We start from the raw sequence: 19,942 nt of genomic DNA on the forward strand, positions 1-19,942 counted from the left end.
ACGGCAGAGGGTGGGGATCTGATGAATGGCAGAGGGTGGGGATCTAAATGAAGGGAAGGGAGTGGGGATCTGAATGAAGGGAAAGGAGTGGGGATCTGATGAATGGCAGAGAGTGGGGATCTGAATGAAGGGAAGGGAGTGGGGATCTAAATGAAGGGAAGGGAGTGGGGATCTGAATGAAGGGCAGAGGGTGGGGATCTGAATGAACGGCAGAGGGTGGGGATCTGAATGAAGGGCAGAGAGTGGGGATCTGAATGAAGGGAATGGAGTGGGGATCGGAATGAAGGGCAGAGGGTGGGGATCTGAATGAAGGGAAGGGAGTGGGAATCAGAATGAAGGAAAGGGAGTGGGGTTGAACGGCAGAGGGTGGGGATCTGAATGAAGGTCAGAGGGTGGGGATCTGAATGAAGGGAAGGGAGTGGGGATCGGAATGAAGGGAAGGGAGTGGGGATCTGAATGAAGGGAAGGGAGTGGGGATCAGAATGAAGGGAAGTGAGTGGGGATCTGAATGAAGGGAAGGGAGTGGGGATCTAAATGAAGGGAAGGGAGTGGGGATCTGAATGAAGGGAAGGGAGTGGGGATCTGAATGAAGGGAAGGGAGTGGGGATCTGAATGAAGGGAAGGGAGTGGGGATCAGAATGAAGGGAAGCGAGTGGGGATCTGAATGAAGGGAAGGGAGTGAGTATCTGAATGAAGGGAAGGGAGTGGGGATCTGAATGAAGGGAAAGGAGTGGGGATCTGAATGAAGGGCAGAGGGTGGGGATCTGAATGAAGGGAAGGGAGTGGGGATCTGAATGAAGGGAAGGGAGTGGGGATCTGAATGAACGGCAGAGGGTGGGGACCTGAATGAAGGGCAGAGAGTGGGGATCTGAATGAAGGGAAGGGAGTGGGGATCTGAATGAAGGGAAGGGAGTGGGGATCTGAATGAAGGGCAGATGGTGGGGATCTGAATGAAGAGAAGGGAGTGGGGATCTGAATGAAGGGAAGGGAGTGTGGATCTGAATGAACAGCAGAGGGTGGGGATTTGAACGACACAAGATGAATGTAACAATACCTGGATGAGTGACCGGATTGCTCTACAGAGAGCCAGCATGGTCTCAATTAGCCAAAAGGCATCTTTCTGAGCCATAATAACTCTATGACCTGGAGTTTGTGTCTGCAGTGAATGTGGGTTCTGTGATGAATGGTATTAATAACTGCCGTAAACGGTACCTGACCTTTAATACCTTGCCCCTTTAAGAGGCTTGGAACCCTGGGGGACTCCGCCTCTGGCTACACCCCCAGGAAACGGTATATAGGGTAAGGCTACATGTGGTTAGCACACTTCTCTCGGATGCTGTTCAGTTCTCTGTAGATTAAAGCCTTTTGATTACCGACCTCGCTCTCGCGTCGTAATTGAGGGTGCCTCAATTTAATATACAGACACATCAAGATGGACAGCGCTCTAAAACCGGAGAAACTCAACCTGGACGCCAGGTCGCCGGAAGCCCCGGAAATGTTTAAATATTGGCTCAGGTGTTTCGAGGACTATCTGGACTCCTCAACGACTGATATCGACAACACTCGCAAGCTGCATTTACTACATGGCCGGGTGGGCCACCAACTCTCCGCCATGATCGAAAACGCTACGACCTATGATGCGGCGGTCTAAATACTGAAGAAACGCTTCATAAAACCTACTAACGAGGTACACGCCAGACATTTGCTCTCAACTTGCAGCCAGCGTTCCGGGGAAACGCTGGATGAGGTCGTGGAAAGACTCACTGAGCTCACGAGAAAATGCAATCACAAAGCAGTGACGGCAGAAGAACACAGGAACTTGCATATTCGCAACGCTCTTGTGTCCGGTATCAGGTCCTCGTACATCCGGCAGCGGCTCCTAGAAGACGGGGCAAAGGATCTCCAGGGCACCGTAACGCTCGCCTCTTCTCTCGAAAAGGCCCACCGTAAACTCCGTCCGTACTCCGCGGAACTTGCGAACCCCTCTCGATCCCCTCCAGACTCGGCCACGCTACAGGCCTGTGCAGCACGGCGATCTGCTCTCTCCGGGGGTTCCCCATGCTATTTCTGTGGGCAAGGCCAGCACCCACGTCAGCGTTGCCCGGCCCGCTCCGCGATCTGCAACGACTGCGGGAAGAAAGGGCACTTCGCTAAAGTCTGCCTGACTGGGCCCAAAGGCCACAAACGAAACCCTCACCAGGCCCAGAAATCAAGCTCCCGGATATACCGCCATCGGAACTGACCGCATCCACGGCGCCACCACCGGTGCAGCGAAAGTCAGCACGGACGATCAGACCACCACAAAGACTGAACTTACAACTCCACTTCACCCCCGACGGACTATGTGTTTTTTTTACACAGTGGGTGAATGTGATGAACGGTATTAATAACTGCCGTAAACGGCACCTGACCTTTAATACCTTGCCCTTTTAAGAGGCTTGGAACCCTGGGGGACTCCGCCTCTGGCTACGCCCCCAGGAAATGGTATATAGGATAAGGCTCCATGTGGTGAGCACACTTCTCTCGGATGCTGTTTAGTTCTTTGTAGATTAAAGCCTTTTGATTACCGACCTCGCTCTTGTGTCATAATTGAGGGTGCCTCAGGTTCAAACAACAATGTGGGTACAAAGTCCCTCGAGAGTCAAATAACGAGAATCTTGCTCACGGTACCTCATTTTCTAATTTTACCCGTTTCCCGCCCAGACTCATTTCATAGATTAACATATCATTAGCGGGCAGTCTCCCATAACCTTCCCTCTCATTGTATAGTCCAACTTCGCTGGTGTAATACTCGCACTGGCGTGGTTTGCAACAGGTTTTTTTAAATGTGCACCTAGCAACCTCACCACTGAGGAGGAGTTTGAAGGTGAGAGCGTAGGTCACCACTGTCCATCAGGGAGTCCATGGGAGAGAGGGCACTGGAGAATTTGATAGGGATACCAGGGTGGGGGCTCGCAAGTGAAGGTCCAGTTGGAAGGGGGGCGCAGGTTCCTGGAGGGTGCACACAGGCCAGAGAAGGTTGACTGGAAGCGGAGAGGCTAGCACCAGATCGGGCACCTTTGTTTGGGGTGTTGAATGGATGCCGGAGAGGAAATGCCGATTCTGGATGGTTACTGAAAGATTGGGGGGAGTGGGGGCAGCAAGCACAAGGGCCAAAGGTTCCCTGGTGGGGGTGGGATGGGAGGCAGTTTTGGTGGGGCCACCATTGACATGACATGCAAGGGGAGTATGATTTGGCCCCATAATTTTCAATGAGACGGCAAAAAAGCCACAAGCAAATCTCTCCTTCCCTGAGGCTACAATCCATAGCTTAAGGGCCTATGCAATCTCAAGGGGCCCTGGCACTGGGTCGTGATGCCTGGGGAGCTGTGCTAGGTGGCTGGGTGTCCACAATACAAGGCTTTGAGGTGGCACAACTTGGTGAGGAGTGGGGCTGCCATCTAATCCTTTAACTTTAATATGGAAGAATAAGAGCAATGAGCTCACCTTTGCCTGCCACACGAGGAACCCATTTGTCTTTTAACATTCCTTAACCTTGATGAACGAGCCAATTATGCTCAGCTACTTAGTTATGATGCATACTTTTGCCACTGATTGGCGCTCACGAATTAACCCTTTCCACAAGCCTAGGTACCAGCTGGAGTACTGTGTACAGTTCAGGTCACTAGAGGATAGGCAGGGAATGATTGCACTAGAGAGGATGCAGCAGATGTAGCCTGGGCTGGAGTGTTTCAACTACATAGAGAGGCGGGTTGGGTTGGGGCTGTTTTCCTTAGAGCAAAGGAGGCTAAGCGGGAACTGATTGAGATTTACAAATTTATGGGGCATAGATCAGGTGGATAGGAAGGGACTTTCCCCCGAGCGGAAGGGTCAATATCCAGGGGCATAGATTTAAGGTAAGGGGCAGCAGGATTTGAGGGGATGTGAGGAAAACCTTTTTCGCCCAGAGGGTGGTTGGAATCTGAAACTCAATGCCTGAAAGAATGGCAGAGGCGGGAGCCTTCACAGCATTTACAAAGTATTTAGATGAGAACTTCAAATGCCATAGCTTACAAGATTGCTGGCCAAGTGCTGGGAAATGGGATAAGAGTAGGTAGATGCTTGATGGCTGACGTGTGCACGATGAAGGGCCTCCTGTGTTGGAATGACTCTTATACAATAAGTTTCCCGTTCCGTGAATTCCAAGACTTGCCTTTAGCAAATGTACTCCAACCAAGGGCCAACAATTTCAGAGGGCACCGGGCCACCCAGTTGCAACATGTGCCATAATGGCATCCTCGAGGGGGCCATCGCCAGGCCATTCCCCCACCCCCACCAGCAGGTCTGTGCACAGAGCCATTCAGTTAACCCATGGGCCTCCTGCCTTTCAGGAAGCCTGAGAGCTGAAGAGGGTATGCATCTGGGTATCTGGCCATCTGTCACTCAGTGCGGAGAGGCCTTTGGGGTTCTCTGCCAGCATGGTGGATGGTGTGGGAGTGAAGCTCAGTCAGAAGATGAGCACAGCAGACACTGACCATCGGTAGGATGCTCCAGGGGCTAGATGGGCAATTGGTCAGGGCATGAACAGGACTCCTCAATGGTCACTCATTCTCTTGCTTCCCTTTCAGTTATTTCACAGATACAAACAGTAGAGTGTGTGATGAACGTAGGAAATTGTTATGTATATTGTATTTTGTTGTAGTAATGCTATTACAATATGTACATGTCTTCTAAGGCTGTGATTAAGGAGTCGTAAAGGTGAGGTAATAATTGATTTTAACCATTTATTTGTTTACAAAGAGATGGCTAATGTTAATGCTTTTGAAGGTGTAACATTCTAAGATGGACACTGGGCTACAAAATGGAGAACCGCAAGGAACACAGGGAAAAACAGTCATAGTGAGGACACACAGCTTGCAAAAGACTGTTTTGCATTTTGCACGTACAGAAACCAGTTTCCAAAGAGTTGCAGAGTTTCAGCCAAAGGTGCAAATGGGAAACAGATCTGCATATTAATGAGGTGATCCCGGCCCAGGCCCAGGTACAATAGAAACATTTAAGTATCAATGGATACTTTTCCATAGACGCCCAGACAGAACGGCGCCAAAGCAACCAAAACAAAGAGCCGTAGGGACCGCCCCAAACATCGAGGAATGACCCTAGGATTGGGGAGTTTGAAAGATATCGATTGGGAAAGACCCAATAGATGAGGGAACCACCCCAAGGGGGCCTGAACCTCCTGGGACCTATAAAAAGAAGGTCAAGCACATGACTCGGTCTGTTGCTTCCAGACTCCGGCCCAGATCTGCTCCATCGCATCCTGACTCCAGTTTCATCACCGGCCGTTGAGCATCAGCCATCGAACTGTAAGTGCCAACACAACGATCGCTACGTGATCCAGACCTTGCTAGCTCTTGACAACTTTGCCAATCAGAAAGTTACAGACCAAGAACGGGACGAAGGCCTTGCTCCCTGACCTTGCCTGTTCCTGTCTAGATAGGTATTTAGTTGTTTAGTATTAGAAGTAAGTTAGTCTCTTTAGCGTATGCATGAGTATTTATTATATTTGTTATAATAAACACCAATCGTTTGGACTTACTAATCGGTGTATGGATTTATTACTTTGAACCTGACCTTGATATACTTGTGACGGTGTCTCAATACGACACCTGGCGACTCCGAGCATAATTACACATACAGAGCCATAGTAGTGTTAAGCACACGGCCTTTAAACGGAGGCGTGTTAATCACACTCCAGTAAAACGAGCAACAGAGGTTTCTTGGAGTGTAGATAATTAATGAGGAATGGCATTTAGTCCTAGCTAAGTAGGTCATGGGGCATCTTAGTGGGATACAGATGATGCAACTAATGGGAGGATCCACATCAGTCTGTGGTTTTGGTAGTTTGGCTCGAGGATTTTGGCCTGTTAAGGCCGAAGGATTTTCAGGCTGTTCCTGAAAGGGCTCCCACTGAAGAACAAGTAACCCTGATTGCTAACTTGATTAATGATTGTTTTTTGAAATGTATTGGGTTGCTTGGTTGGAATATATGTAGTGAAGGTGTTGGGCATTACAAGTTTTTTCTTTTAATTAAGAACTGTTTAACTGTTAATTGTAAAGGTATTTATTTGATGTTAAAGTGGTTAATTCTATGTTTTAAATAACATTTGTTTAAACATAAAATATACTTTTTGGTCAGGGTCATCTCTCCCAGGGTGAAATATCTTTTCCTCACAGCTTTACAAATTGCAAATTCTTTGGGGTTTCTTGTCCAGTATCCTAACAAGTTGGTAGTAATCCTTAAAACAATGAGGCATGAGAGACAAGGTCAGTGTCAATGTGCAGCTTCATGGGGGCAACAATAGACCCTGGAGGAAGTGGTCATCCTGTAGTAGAGAGAAATCGAGTCTTTCGAGACCGTGTGAGGTTTTGAAGAAAGCATCTTGATTATACAGTGCACTGCAGAGAATCCGGCTTGCTTGTCTTAATGCTGACAGAGTCAGGTCGATTCTGGCTTACAATGGTCAAGAACATTGATTATATCTTTCGGAGGTTTCTCAGAATCGATTTACATATGCATGATTTAATTGGTTTGCGAGTAACAGTACATCCAACCCGTTGTATCGGTTTCAGAAGCACTTGATTGTTTTCTGATGGTTTTTATCTGTACATGAGCTTGTTTTAACTGTGTCAATGCTGTAATGATATGCAGACACATAACCAATGGGTCATCAGAACCATGGGTAATCAGAACTCCCAGCGGTGGCATCACCACAAGAGGGCACCACATGACCACTATAAAAAGGACAAGGCACACAGGCCCTGCCCCTTCCACCGGCAGAAACGTAGAGAGCAAGACGTGTGTAGTTAGCAGCACAGTCACACCATAGCATGTGGTCCAGAGCAAGTTCATATAGTTAGTAGAGTATACTGTGTTACTCAAGTCATATTAGTAGAGTGTAGGACTAATTTAGGAGTTTTGTTAATCGCTCAATAAATATGTTCAACTTACCTCCAGGTCTGCGTCAAAAAGCCTTCGGGGGACCTACGAATCTGCATCGACCCCAAGGATCTAAACAAAAACATTATGCGGGAACATTATCCAATCCCAAAAAGGGAAGAAACCACGAGAAAAATGGCACATGCGCGTTTCTTCACAAAACTGGACGCATCCCAAGGATTCGGACAAATTCAACTCGAAGAATCCAGCAGAAAGCTCTGCACCTTCAATACGCCTTTTGGCAGATTCTGTGACAACCGAATGCCATTTGGCAACATCTCGGCATCAGAAATATTCCACCACCGCATCATGGGACAGATGATGGAAGGAATAGACGGGGTTCGGGTCTATGTTGACAATGTCATAATCTGGTCTTCAACTCTGGAGGAACATGTGTCGCGACTAAAGAGAGTATTCTGATGCATGCATGAACATGGCCTCAAGCTAAATAAATGTAAGTGCTGCTTTGGGACGTCCACGCTGAAGTTCCTGGGTGATCAGATATCGAAACACAGTGTACACCTGGACACGGACAAAATAAAAGCAATTGAGGCAATGAAAGTCCCTGAGGACAAGAAAGCAGTACTGCGCTTCCTTGGAGAGGTAAACATTCTAGGCAAATTCATCCCAAATTTGGCCACACACACAACGTCCATAAGAAAACTGATCAAGAAATCAACTGCCTTCGAGTGGAAGACGGAACACCAGACAGAGTGGTTGGAGCTGAAGGCCAAACTCACCACTGCACCCGCCCTCGCATTCTTTGACCCAGATCACGAAACTAAGACCTCGACCGATGCGAGTCAGGATGGCATTGGAGCGGTACTGCTACAGAAAAACGACACATCATCATGGGTCCCAATTGCATACGCATCACGGGCAATGACACCGACGGAGACCAGGTACGCGCAGATTGAAAAGGAGTCTTCTCACCGGCATCCTCAAATTCCATGACAATGCCTACGGACTGCCAACATTTACCATTGAAACAGATCACAGACCTCTGGTCCACATCATCCAAAAGAATCTGAACGACATGACGCCCCGATTGCAGAGAATTCTGCTCAAACTTCGGAGGTACGATTTCAATCTTGTGTACATGCCTGGCAAAGAGCTCATCATCGCAGATGCATTGTCCCGCTCCGTCACCTCACCGAGTGAGCCACTGGAGATCATCCAGCACATTGAATCGCAGGTACAAATGTGCGCAAGCAACCTCCCTGCAACAGACGAAAAGCTCATTCTCATCAGAGAAGGGACGGACAAAGACCCCTGCTGCAGCGAGTCATCTACACCCTCAACAATGGGTGGCCGAAAGGGCAATGCCCTCAATTCTACAACATCAAAGATGACCAAACGCTGATCAACAGAATCCTGCTAAAGATGGACAGAATAGTGATCTTGCTGCGTCTCCAGCACATGGTACTGAGGCAAATTCACGAGGGACACCTGGGCATAGAAAAATGTAGACGCAGGGCCCGACAAGCCGTCTACTGGCCCGGCATCAACCAGGACATGACAGACATGGTCCTGGACTGCGAGACCTGTCAGAAGTTCCAACCAGGACAGGACAAGGAGATGCTCCAACAATACGACCTGGAAACCTCCCCATGGTCCAAGGTCGGCATTGACCTATTCCACGCGAATGGTCGTGACTACATCTTACTCATTGATTACTTCTCAAACTACCCTGAGGTGTTGAAGATGTCTGACCTCACCTCAAAAACCATCACCAAAGCGTGCAAAGAGATGTTCTCGCAGCATGGCATCCCGAATACTGTCATGAGCGACAATGGCCCGTGTTTCCACAGTCGAGAATGGATCACGTTTACTAAAGGCTACAACTTTGAGCACGTTACCTCCAGTCCGCACTACCCGCAGTCCAACAGCAAAGTCGAAAACGGAGCGCACATTGTCAAGCAACTTATCCACAAAGCCTCAGACTCCGCCTCCGACATGCACTTTGCACTACTAGCGTACTGGGCGACTCCCTTATCAACTGACATGTCACCCGCTCAACTGCTGATGAACAGAGACCTGAGGGCAACACTTCCAGCCCTACACCTGCCCAACCCAGATCACCTACCGGTACTCCAAAAGATGCAACAGCTTTGTGACAGTCAGAAACAGCACTATGGCACACATGCCACCTATCTGGACGCGCTATCCCCAGCAGACACTGTCAGGATCAAAACACCTAATGGCGGGTAGTCTGCCCCGGCTGTCATCATTCGGCAGGCCGTGTCCAGATCCTATGTGATAAAAACGGCTGAAAAATCATTCGACAAAATCGAAGGGCACTTCGGAAAATCATACGCCCACAACCAATTCCCCCTCCACTTTCGTCTGTTGAAGCGCCACCTCAAGACATGACAAACCACAATTCCACCAGTCGTGACTCCCACACACCTATCAAGGCATCCCCTCTGCCACCTCTCAGGAGGTCATCAAGGATAAGACGGAGGCCCCAGAGGCTGGACTTATGAGCATTTGCCTTCTCATGTCTACTGTATATACAAGTCATGCATATCAGGTTGTTTTCTTTAATACTGTCAACCATGGCTACCATTACCAAATTAGGCAGGCACACATAAAAAAAAAGGGGAGATGTAATGATATGCAGACACGCAACCAATGGGTCATCAGAACAGGACACAACCAAAGGGTAATCAGAACACCCAGCGGTGGCATCACCACAAAAGGGCACCACACGACCACTATAAAAAGGACAAGGCACACAGGCTTTGCCTCTTCCACTGGCAGAAACCTAGAGAGCAAGACGTGTGTGGTTAGCAGCACCGTCACACTATAGCATGTGGTCCAGAGCAAGTTCATATAGTTAGTAGAGTATACTGTGTTACTGGAGTCAGATTAGTAGAGTGTAGAACTCATTTAGGAGCTTTGTTAATCGCTCAATAAATATGTTCAACTTACCTCCAGGTCTGGAGTATCCTTCAGCAATGCCTACACCAAGTAGCGGCTTATGTTACTCAAAGCAACATGATGTGGAGATGCCGGCGTTGGACTGGGGTGAGCACAGTAAGAAGTCTTACAACACCAGGTTAAAGTCCAACAGGTTTGTTTCAAACACGAGCTTTCGGAGCGCAGCTCCTTCCTCAGGTGAATGGAGAGGTGTAATGAACTCCAATTGGCTTTATTGGTTGGCCAATTGGAGTATAAGCTCCCTCAATGATAGCTCATTGAGGGGGCCCATATAATCACCTGTGTAGGCTTTGTGAGCAGTCTTAAGTTGACTGGACTGCTAGCAGCACTGTTTGTAGCTGCTCCTGTAATATCGTTATTGTAAATAAATATTGCTGTGGTGACGGAACTCCTGCCTCCTGTGGATTACTACAAGAGGTATGTTCCAGAAACATTTATATAGACAAAGTCAGATTTCTGACTTTGTCTATATAAATGTTTCTGGAACATACCTCTCCATTCACCTGAGGAAGGAGCTGCGCTCCGAAAGCTCGTGTTTGAAACAAACCTGTTGGACTTTAACCTGGTGTTGTAAGACTTCTTACTGTGCTCAAAGTAACATAACAACACAAATGACTCCCTCCCAGAGCACCCATTATATTAACAATGGTTCATTCTCATCCTCAGTGTTCCTGACTTGTTATATTAATCGTGCTGCCCTGGCCCTTGAATGAAATCACCTTTTGGGGGAAGAACAAAAGACCCTCGCAGATTGGTCGGAGCCATTCTGAAAGGAACCGATCACTTATTGTATCTGTGGTGACCTCATTCCTAATCTCACCTGAGATGGTTTGAATTAGAATGACTTTTTGTCCTCTAGTCTTTGCGAGTGGGTGGGGCTAATACACCGAGATAGTTTTACTGCAGTTTTAATCCAGAACATTAATTCATATGATTTTTAAGTGTATTTTCTTATTAAAGCGATTATGCCTCTCAAAACTCCCTGGTGCAATCCGGAGGTATAATACACAGGCCAGGGTCTACTGACAGCAGAATGGCGTACCTGGCGATGAATGAGAACCAGTGAAGTGTTATGGAAATTGCCCACTGCATCTATCATCCCATTTCTGCATCCAATTTCTTAACATCTCCCTATTGTAACAGAAGCAGGAGACTTCGGATATCCAGGGATACTATCACACCTCTGTCAGGTTCTGCATGAGTTGGCGCCACATGGCCACCCATAGCTGTCACCGTGAAGGTCACAGATGCCTGAAATATCTGTGCCAGTGGCACTTTTCAGGACTCCACCAGTGCACTTTGTGGCATCTCCCAGGTCCCTGTCCACAAGTCCATCAGGGAGGTCACCAATGTTGTTGATGCGAGGGCCCATAGCTACATTGATTTTGACTGGGACCAGGCTAGCTAGGATGGCAGTACAATGGGGTTCATTCAGATAGCTGACCTTCCACAAGTACAGGAACCATTCATTGCACTCATGTGGCTCTCCATTACCCATGGCGTCGAGAAATCTACTTCGTAAACCATAAGGGCTTCTATTCCCAGAATGGCCAGGTCATCTTCGACTATGCCAAGTGCATCTTGAAGATATGTGCTAGGTTCCCAGGGAATGTCCATAACAGCTACACCCTTGTCTGCTCTCAGGTCCCGGTGGTCTTAGAGGAAGCTCAATGGCTACATAATTGGCTGGCTCCATGGGGATAAGAGTTACCCACTCAGGATGTGGCTGATGACACCTGTGCTGATGCCACAGAACACAGCAGTGACTGACTCCAATCAGGCTCATGCTGCAACTGATGCTTTGGTAGAGCAGATTGTGGTGTTCTTTATTTTGCTAATTTTAAGGATGGTTAGTGTAGTGTTCACAAAGACCACAAATAGCTTTTAAATTGAACAAAAGCTAGAAATTTATTAACACCACTTAATTGGATTCAACACTTACCCCTACATAATACACAACTGATAATAAACATATAATCTACTCATTTACTACTAATCGCTACACTATTACATTAACTATGATCTGCTCTCACTCACACTATCTTTCCTTCAGTCTGTCTTCTAGCTTTCTCCTCAATCTCTCACCCACAAGGCTTAGCATCGATGCCTTATCTCTTTGTACATCTAGATCCCTCTACTGGTTGGTTTAGACATTACATTAACCCTTCCAGTTGCTTACATTTATGATGTCACATCCCCCTTTCTTTGGAGAAAAAGGTTATAAATTTTGGTTTGTGACATTTTTTCTTTGCATGGCGCAGCACGATCCCGACCCCCGTGAAAAAACCGGCGCCAGAGAATTCGGCAGCTGGCGTCGGAGCGGCAAGGCGGGATTCACGCCGCCCACCGGCGATTCTCCGACCTGGTGGGGGGGTCGGAGAATACCGCCCAATGTCTTTGAAGATTGCATCCTGAGCAATAATGTTCTGAGTTTGAGGTGGAACATGTTTTTTATTTGCAGGAATGAATGCTCTTCTATTTCTTCTAAACATTGAACCTTGTTTAGTCTGAACCAAATATGATCTGGGTGCAACTTGTCTTAAAACTTTAAGGGGGTGCAAAGTCTCTCTTGCCATCCACCATCAGGATTTTGTATATAAACGTAGTCTCCTTCTTTTAACGTCGATAAAGGTTTTGTGTGCTTGGCGCAGTGCTCTTTTTTTTTGTTTTCGTAACCGTAGGCGTTTACGTATTCCTTGATGATCCATGTTTTGAATAGTGATATCTGGTAACATGGTGCGAATTTTTCTTCCCATCAACATCTGAGAAGGCGATAAACCTTTTTTTTAAAATGTTTTTTATTGAGTTTTCATATTTTATATCCAACAAATTACAAATTATTAGAAAAAAAAAGACACGCAAAAATTAACATGTATATTTACAGGTAGGCATCTTCATAATAACAATTGTGGCCGCCCCCTTTATCCGGCATACATATTTTACATTCCCCAATATGGCCAAGGCACATGTTTATAGGCATTTATTTACAGCTTGGTTTTGGGCCTTAGCTAGCCATCGAACCTCCATAACGAACCCGTAGACCCCCCCCCCCCCCAGCTACCTTCCCCCGATTCCCGTCCATTTTCCCCTGATTCTTGGCCACCCGACTATTCTTCCTCTTGTTCGTTGGCCACAAACAGGTCCCGGAACAATTGCATGAATGGCTCCCACGTTCTGTGGAAGTCGTCATCTGACCCTCGGATGGCGAATTTGATTTTCTCCATTTGGAGAGATTTCGAGAGGTCGGACAGCCAGTCTGCAGCTCTGGGCGGTGCTGCTGACCGCCAGCCAAACAGGATTCTACGGCGGGCGATCAGGGAGACAAAGGCAAGGGCATCCGCCGTCCACCCCAGGAATAGATCTGGCTAGTCTGAAACCCCAAAGACCGCCACTATCGGGCATGGCTCCACCCTCACCTCCACCACTTTGGACATAGCCTCGAAGAAGGCTGTCCAGCACTCCACAAGTCTGGGGCAAGACCAGAACATGTGGGCGTGGTTAGCCGGGCCTCTTTGGCACCGTTCACATCTGTCCTCCACCTCCGGGAAGAACCTACTCATACGGTTTCTTGTTAAGTGGGCTCTATGTACCACTTTTAGTTGCGTCAGGCTGCGCCTTGCGCACGTGGAGGTGGACTTGACCCTATGCAGTGCTTCGCTCCAGAGTCCCCACCCTATCTCAATCCCCAGGTCGTCCTCCCATTTCATTCTTGTTGCGTCCAGTACGGTGTCGGCCCTTTCTACCAGTCGGTCATACATGTCGCTACAGTTCCCTTTCTCTAGGATACTTGCGTCCAGTAGGTCTTCCAGTAGTGTCTGTCGTGGCGGTTGTGGGTACGTCCTTGTCTCCTTTCGTAGGAAGTTTTTGAGCTGCAGGTACCGTAGCTCGTTCCCCCCGGCTAGCCGAAATTTCTCTGTCAGTTCGTCCAGTGTTGCGATCCTGTCGTCCGTGTATAGGTCCCTGACTGTCAGTGTCCCCCCGTCCTGCCTCCACCTTTTCAAGGTGGCGTCAGTCAGTGCTGGTATGAACCTATGGTTGTTGCAGATGGGAGCCTTGTCCGACATTTTGGTCAGGCCAAATTGCTGCCGCAGTTGGTTCCAGGATTGGAGGGTGGCTGTTACCACTGGGCTGCTGGAGTGTTTTTTGGGTGGGGATGGGAGTGCTGCCGTGGCGAGGGCCCGGAGGGAGGTCCCCATGCAGGAGGCCTCCTCCGCACGCACCCACTCGGCTTCTGGCTCCTGGATCCATCCCCTTACTCGCTCGGCTGTTGCTGCCCAGTGGCAGAATTGTAGATTCAGGAGGGCTAGCCCCACCCTGGATTTTGTTATTTGTAGGACCTTCTTTGAGATCCTAGCATTTCCCCCCCCCCCCCCCCCCCATACGAACGCCATGATAAGTTTGTCCAGCATTTTGAAAAGAGAAGGCGATAAACCTGATGACAATGTGGTAGCTCAGTCTGCCAACAGTGCCAAAGATAAATCTTTGTTGTCATTGAGTGCTTTACAGAATAGATTTTTGACTATTCCTACGCCTTTCTCTGCTTTGCCATTAGTTAGACTGAAGGTGCAATGGGCTTGATGTGATGTGATTAAAATTATAATGTTCTGCAAATTGTGTCCACTCCCAGCTAGTGAAGCAAGGACCATTGTCAGAGACAACGTGTAATGGAATTCCACGGCCAGTCAAAACAGATTTCGCTGCACGTATTGTAGATCTCATCTTTGAATCATTCAGCATAATATAGAATCATAGAATTTACAATGCAGAAGGAGGCCATTTGGCCCACCGTATCTGCACTGGTCCTTGGAAAGAGCACCCTATGTAAGCCCACATATGTTTGGCTTCAACTACTTTCTATGGGAGTGAATTCCACAGGCCGACCACTGAGTGAAGAAATTGCTCCTCATCTCAGTCCTATATGGCTACACTGTATCCACAGAGTGTGACCCCTGGTTCTGTGAGCCCCCACCCTCGAGAACATTCTTCCTGCATCTACCCTTTCTAGTCCTGTTAATCCCCCAGCTCTCAATCTTCGGAACACCAGCAAATATAATCTTGGTGTTTGCCCGAAAACCACAATTGAGATGGAGGCGGCCTACTTTCTGCCATGACCTATTGCCTGAGATGACCCTGGCGGGCATCCTCTGGAGGGCCAGGATCTGCGTTCAGGCAGCACAGGTAGGGTGGTGCCACCCTCCAGGGCTGGAGCTGTGTTGGTGACAGGAAGAGGGAAATCAGGTGGGCTGGAGTCCTCCTGGGTGGAAGACCCTGCACCATGTACCAGCTGATCCTCCTCCCTATGGGTGTTCATGGGTCTCTGGGTTCCGCCATGGCATTGGGGGGAGGGGGGGGGGGGCAGCTAGAGTGAGAGCCAGAAGCCTTGCCGTCCTGAAACCCATGGTTGCCCTCAAGTGCCTGCACCATTAATATTCTGAACCATGGATGCCCTGAACCTTGGTGTTTATGATCTGAATCATGGAGTAAACAACCCCTGCCAGAGAGTACACTTCATGCACCACGTGAACCACCCTAGCAGTGTTGGCCTGGTTATCGCTCCTCAAACGGCGTGAGGGTTTTCAGCTCGAGTATAACTCCATGCACCTATGCTGCCCCCTTTCTATTGTGAGTCAGCTTGTCCTGCAAGGAGACAGATAGGGGGAGTGTAAACGTGACATGTGCTGGGTCAGATGGAAAGAATGCATGGCATGTGTGGTTGGTGAATGGGATCAAGAATATGATGAGGAGAGGAGCCATAAGGGAGATTGGTGGGGCCCTATGAGATCCCAGTGAAAAGTGATGGGTATGCAAGTGGGTGGGTGTTTAGGGATGGGATGAGTGATTACCCTGGCTGCACTGGATTCCTGTCCCCTTGTTCAGAGGGCTTATGCTGACTAGCGCTGCCACCACCTCCCAGGTGAGGTTGGCAACCTTGCTGGTTGATCTTCCGCCAGGCCAAGGGTACAGGATATCCTGCCTCTGCTCCACCCTATCCAGCATTCAGGTCAGTATTCCTTCAGAAAACCTTCCAAGTAGTCATCCTCTTGACTGGACTTGCAAAAAGTGCTGGGGAGGCATTTAAAAGGATCGTCCTCCTGATTGAAAAGTGATACCAGGGGCGGGCGATTCAGAGTCAGCCGAAAAATACGGCGCAAAATCTCACTATCGCGCCAGTCAGCTACTCACCATTTTTCTCACCCAAAGCGACACAGCCAAAGTAATGGTAAATTCCCACCTCTCTCTATGGACCTGTTTTTAAATCCTGCACACCTTGTTACTGCTAGGTTAAAATTGGGTCTTTAGTGTTGTACTTTCCTGCACTGCTGTGGTGAATGTATTGCTGTAACAATTTACCACATGTGGGCTCCACCTATGGACCATTGTATGGTACTGCCTATAATGTAGCATGCTGGGGCCTGTGTGGGCTCCGCCCCAGACTCCACCCCTTGAGGGGAGGTATAAAGTGCAGTTGCTCTGTAGGCGGCTCCCACTAACAGATCAGTCGCAGGCAGGCATTGTTCTAGTTGATTAAAGCAACAGTTTACTTCTACTCCTGGTTTCGTGTGAATTGATGGTCACATCAATTTAATCAACTACAATGCCACTATGGAATCAGCCCTCAAACCTGACCGACTGGAACTCGATCCGCAGGCCGCGGAGGCAAAAGAGATTTTTTTCACACTGTCTCTGCTGTTTCAAGGCCTACCTCGCCGCCTCCTCCTCGCCTCCCATCTCCGACAAACAGAAGCTGAGTCTCCTCCACGCACGGGTGAGCCATCGAATCTCTGTTGAACTCGAGGAAGCCTCCACCTACGCAGACGCCCTCGTGATGCTAGAGCGCCTCTATGTAAGGCCCGTGAACGAGGTATACGCGCGGCACCTCCTCACCACTCACCGCCAGCATCCCGGGGAATCACTGGAAGAGTACCTACGCGACCTCAAAGTCCTTGGACAAAGCTGCAATTACCAGGCTGTTACGGCCACTCAACATATGGACCTCGCCATCCGGGACACCTACATGGCTGGAGTCAGGTCCAACTACGTGAGACAGCGCCTACTCGAAAAAGGTGCCCTCGACCTGGAAGAGACGGTAAAATTAGCCTCCTCTCTGGGAGTAGCGTTCCAAAGCCTTAACGCGTTCCCGTCCGATCCTGCGACCCCCTCGTGGACCCCCGACCAAAGAATACCCTAGGCCTGTGCCGTGCGGCAGACCGCTCACCATGGGGGGCTACCCTGTTATTTCTGCGGCCAGCCTCAACACCCCAGGCAACGCTGCCCAGCCCGGAACGTGAACTGCAGCGACTGTGGGAGAAAAGGACATTTCGCTAAAGTTTGCCTAGCCAGGTCCAAAAACTCTAAATCGCAGGCCCGACCCTCAGACTCGCAGGTCTGAAGATCCCACAGTGTGGCAGCGTGTCTGCCGGCTCTGCCCCCCCCCCCCCCCCCCCCCCCCCGGCGCGTCATCAGCCTCATGTTGCCCATGGGGGCAGCCATCTCCAAGCCCGCACAACACGTGCGACTCACAGGACCGCCATCTTGTCCATCCTCGCCCATGCGGCCCGCCATGTGCGATTCATGGGGGCTGCCATCTTGGCCATCCTCGCCCATGCAGCCCGCCATGTGCGATTCATGGGGGCTGCCATCTTGGACGCCATCTTCCTCACCGCCCGACAAGTGCGACCGACGGGGGCCGCCATCTTCGCCGCCATCTGCAACGCCACCCGACACGTGCGACCATCTTGGGACCGCCCCAGCACCTTCGACCACGCCGGCTACCCGCAACTCAGCGCCGTCACCCTTGACCAGTTGCGACCCAAACACCTCCGGAGCTCTATGATGACCGTCCGGTTAAACGGACACGAAACGCCTTGCCTCTTCGACTCCGGGAGCACAGAGAGCTTCATTCATCCGGACATGGTAAGATGCTGCTCGCTCCCAATCTTGCTGGCGCATCAAACCATCTCCCTCGCCTCCGGGTTGCACTCAGTGCAGGTCCGAGGATGCACTACCGCAACCCTCACAATACAGGGCGCCGAGTTCGCCAATTTTAAATTGTATGTACTCCCCGACCTCTGCGCTCCTCTTCTATTGGGACTGCATTCCCAATGTAACTTCAGGAGCCTCACCCTGAAGTTCGGCAGGCCCCTCGCGACACTAAAGGTTGACCCTCCTCCGCTCTTCACAAACCTCACCGCCGACTGTAAACCAGTCGCCACCAGAAGCAGGTGGTACAGTATCCCAGACAGGACTTTTATCAGGTCCGAGGTCCAGAGACTCTTGCGGGAGGGAATTATCGAGGCCAGTAATAGCCCCTGGAGAGCCCAGGTGGTGGTCGTCAGGAACGGGAAAAAGAACCGGATGGTTGTAGATTACAGCCAAACTATAAACCGGTACATGCACTGCAAGGCGTACCCACTTCCCTGGATCGCAGACATGGTTAACCAGATCGCACACTACCGGGTGTTCTCCACGATGGATCTGAAGTCTGCGTACCACCATCTCCCAATCTGCCCGGAGGACTGCCACTACACGGCTTTTGAGGCAGACGGCTGCCTCTTCCACTTCCTCCGGGTCCCCGTTGGCGTCACGAACGGGGTCTCGGTTTTCCAAAGAACGATGGACCGAGTGGTGGACCAGTACGGGCTGCGGGCCACATTTCCGTATTTGGACAATGTCACCATCTGCGGCCATGGTCAACAGGACCACGATGCCAACCTCCAGAGATTTCTCCAAACTGCCCGAACCCTTAACCTCACAACAAGCAGAAATGCGTTTTCCGCACGACCAGACTAGCCATCTTCGGCTACGTCGTGGAAAACGGGGTCCTAGGAACGGCCCCGACCGTTTGCGCCCCCTCCTGCAAATCCCCCTTCTCCACTGCCCCGAGGCCCTGAAAAGATGCCTCGGGTTCTTTTCATATTACACCCAGTGAGTCCCCAACTATGAGGACAAAGCCCACCCACTAATCAAGGCTACCATCTTCCCACTGGCGGCTGAGGCCCGCCAGCCCTTCAGCTGCATCAAGGCAGATATTGTCAAAGCCGCGATGCATGCGGTGGATGAGTCCGTCTCCTTCCAGGTGGAGAGTGACGCATCAGAGGTCGCCCTCTCTGCTACCCTCAATCAGGCAGGCAGGCCCGTAGCGTTTTCTTCACGAATCCTCACCACCTCCGAAATTCGACACTCCTCAGTCGAAAAGGAGGCCCAAGCCATCGTGGAAGCCGTGCGGCACTGGAGGCACTACCTCACTGGTAGGAGGTTTACCCTCGTCACCGACCAATGATCAGTAGCCTTCATGTTCGACAATACGCATCGGGGCATAATCAAGAATGATAAGATCGTGATATGGAGGATCGAGCTCTCCACCTATAATTATGATATAGTATATCGCCCTGGGAAGCTCAATGAGCCCCCAGATGCCCTGTCCCGCGGCACATGCGCCAGCATGCAAGATGACAGACTACGTGCTATCCACGATGACCTCTGCCACCCAGGGGTCACCCGGCTTCTCCACTACATCAAGGCCTGCAACCTGCCCTACTCCACTGAGGGGGTCAGGGCCATGACCAGGGACTGCCCGATCTGCGCGGAGTGCAAGCCGCACTTCTATCGACTGGATAAGGCCCACCTGGTAAAGGCATCCTGGCCCTTTGAGCGCCTTAGAATCGATTTCAAAGGGCCCCTCCCCTCCAACAACCGCAACACATATTTCCTCAACATCATCGACGAGTTCTCCCGCTTCCCCTTTGCAATCCCTTGCCCCGACATGACCGCGGCCACCGACATTGAAACCCTACATAGCATCTTCACCCTGTTTAGTTTCCCCATGTACGTCCACAGTGACCAGGGCTCGCCGTTCATGAGCCACGAACTGCGTCGTTACCTGCTCAGCCAAGGACTACCAGTTATAACCCTAGGGGAAACGGGCAGGTGGAGAGGGAGAACGTGACGGTCTGGAAGACCGTCCTCCTAGCCCTACTGTCTAGGAATCTCCCGGTCTCCCAATGGCAGGAGGTCCTCCCC

Source organism: Scyliorhinus canicula, chromosome 10, assembly GCF_902713615.1.
Source record: "Scyliorhinus canicula chromosome 10, sScyCan1.1, whole genome shotgun sequence".
Lineage (NCBI taxonomy): Eukaryota > Metazoa > Chordata > Chondrichthyes > Carcharhiniformes > Scyliorhinidae > Scyliorhinus > Scyliorhinus canicula.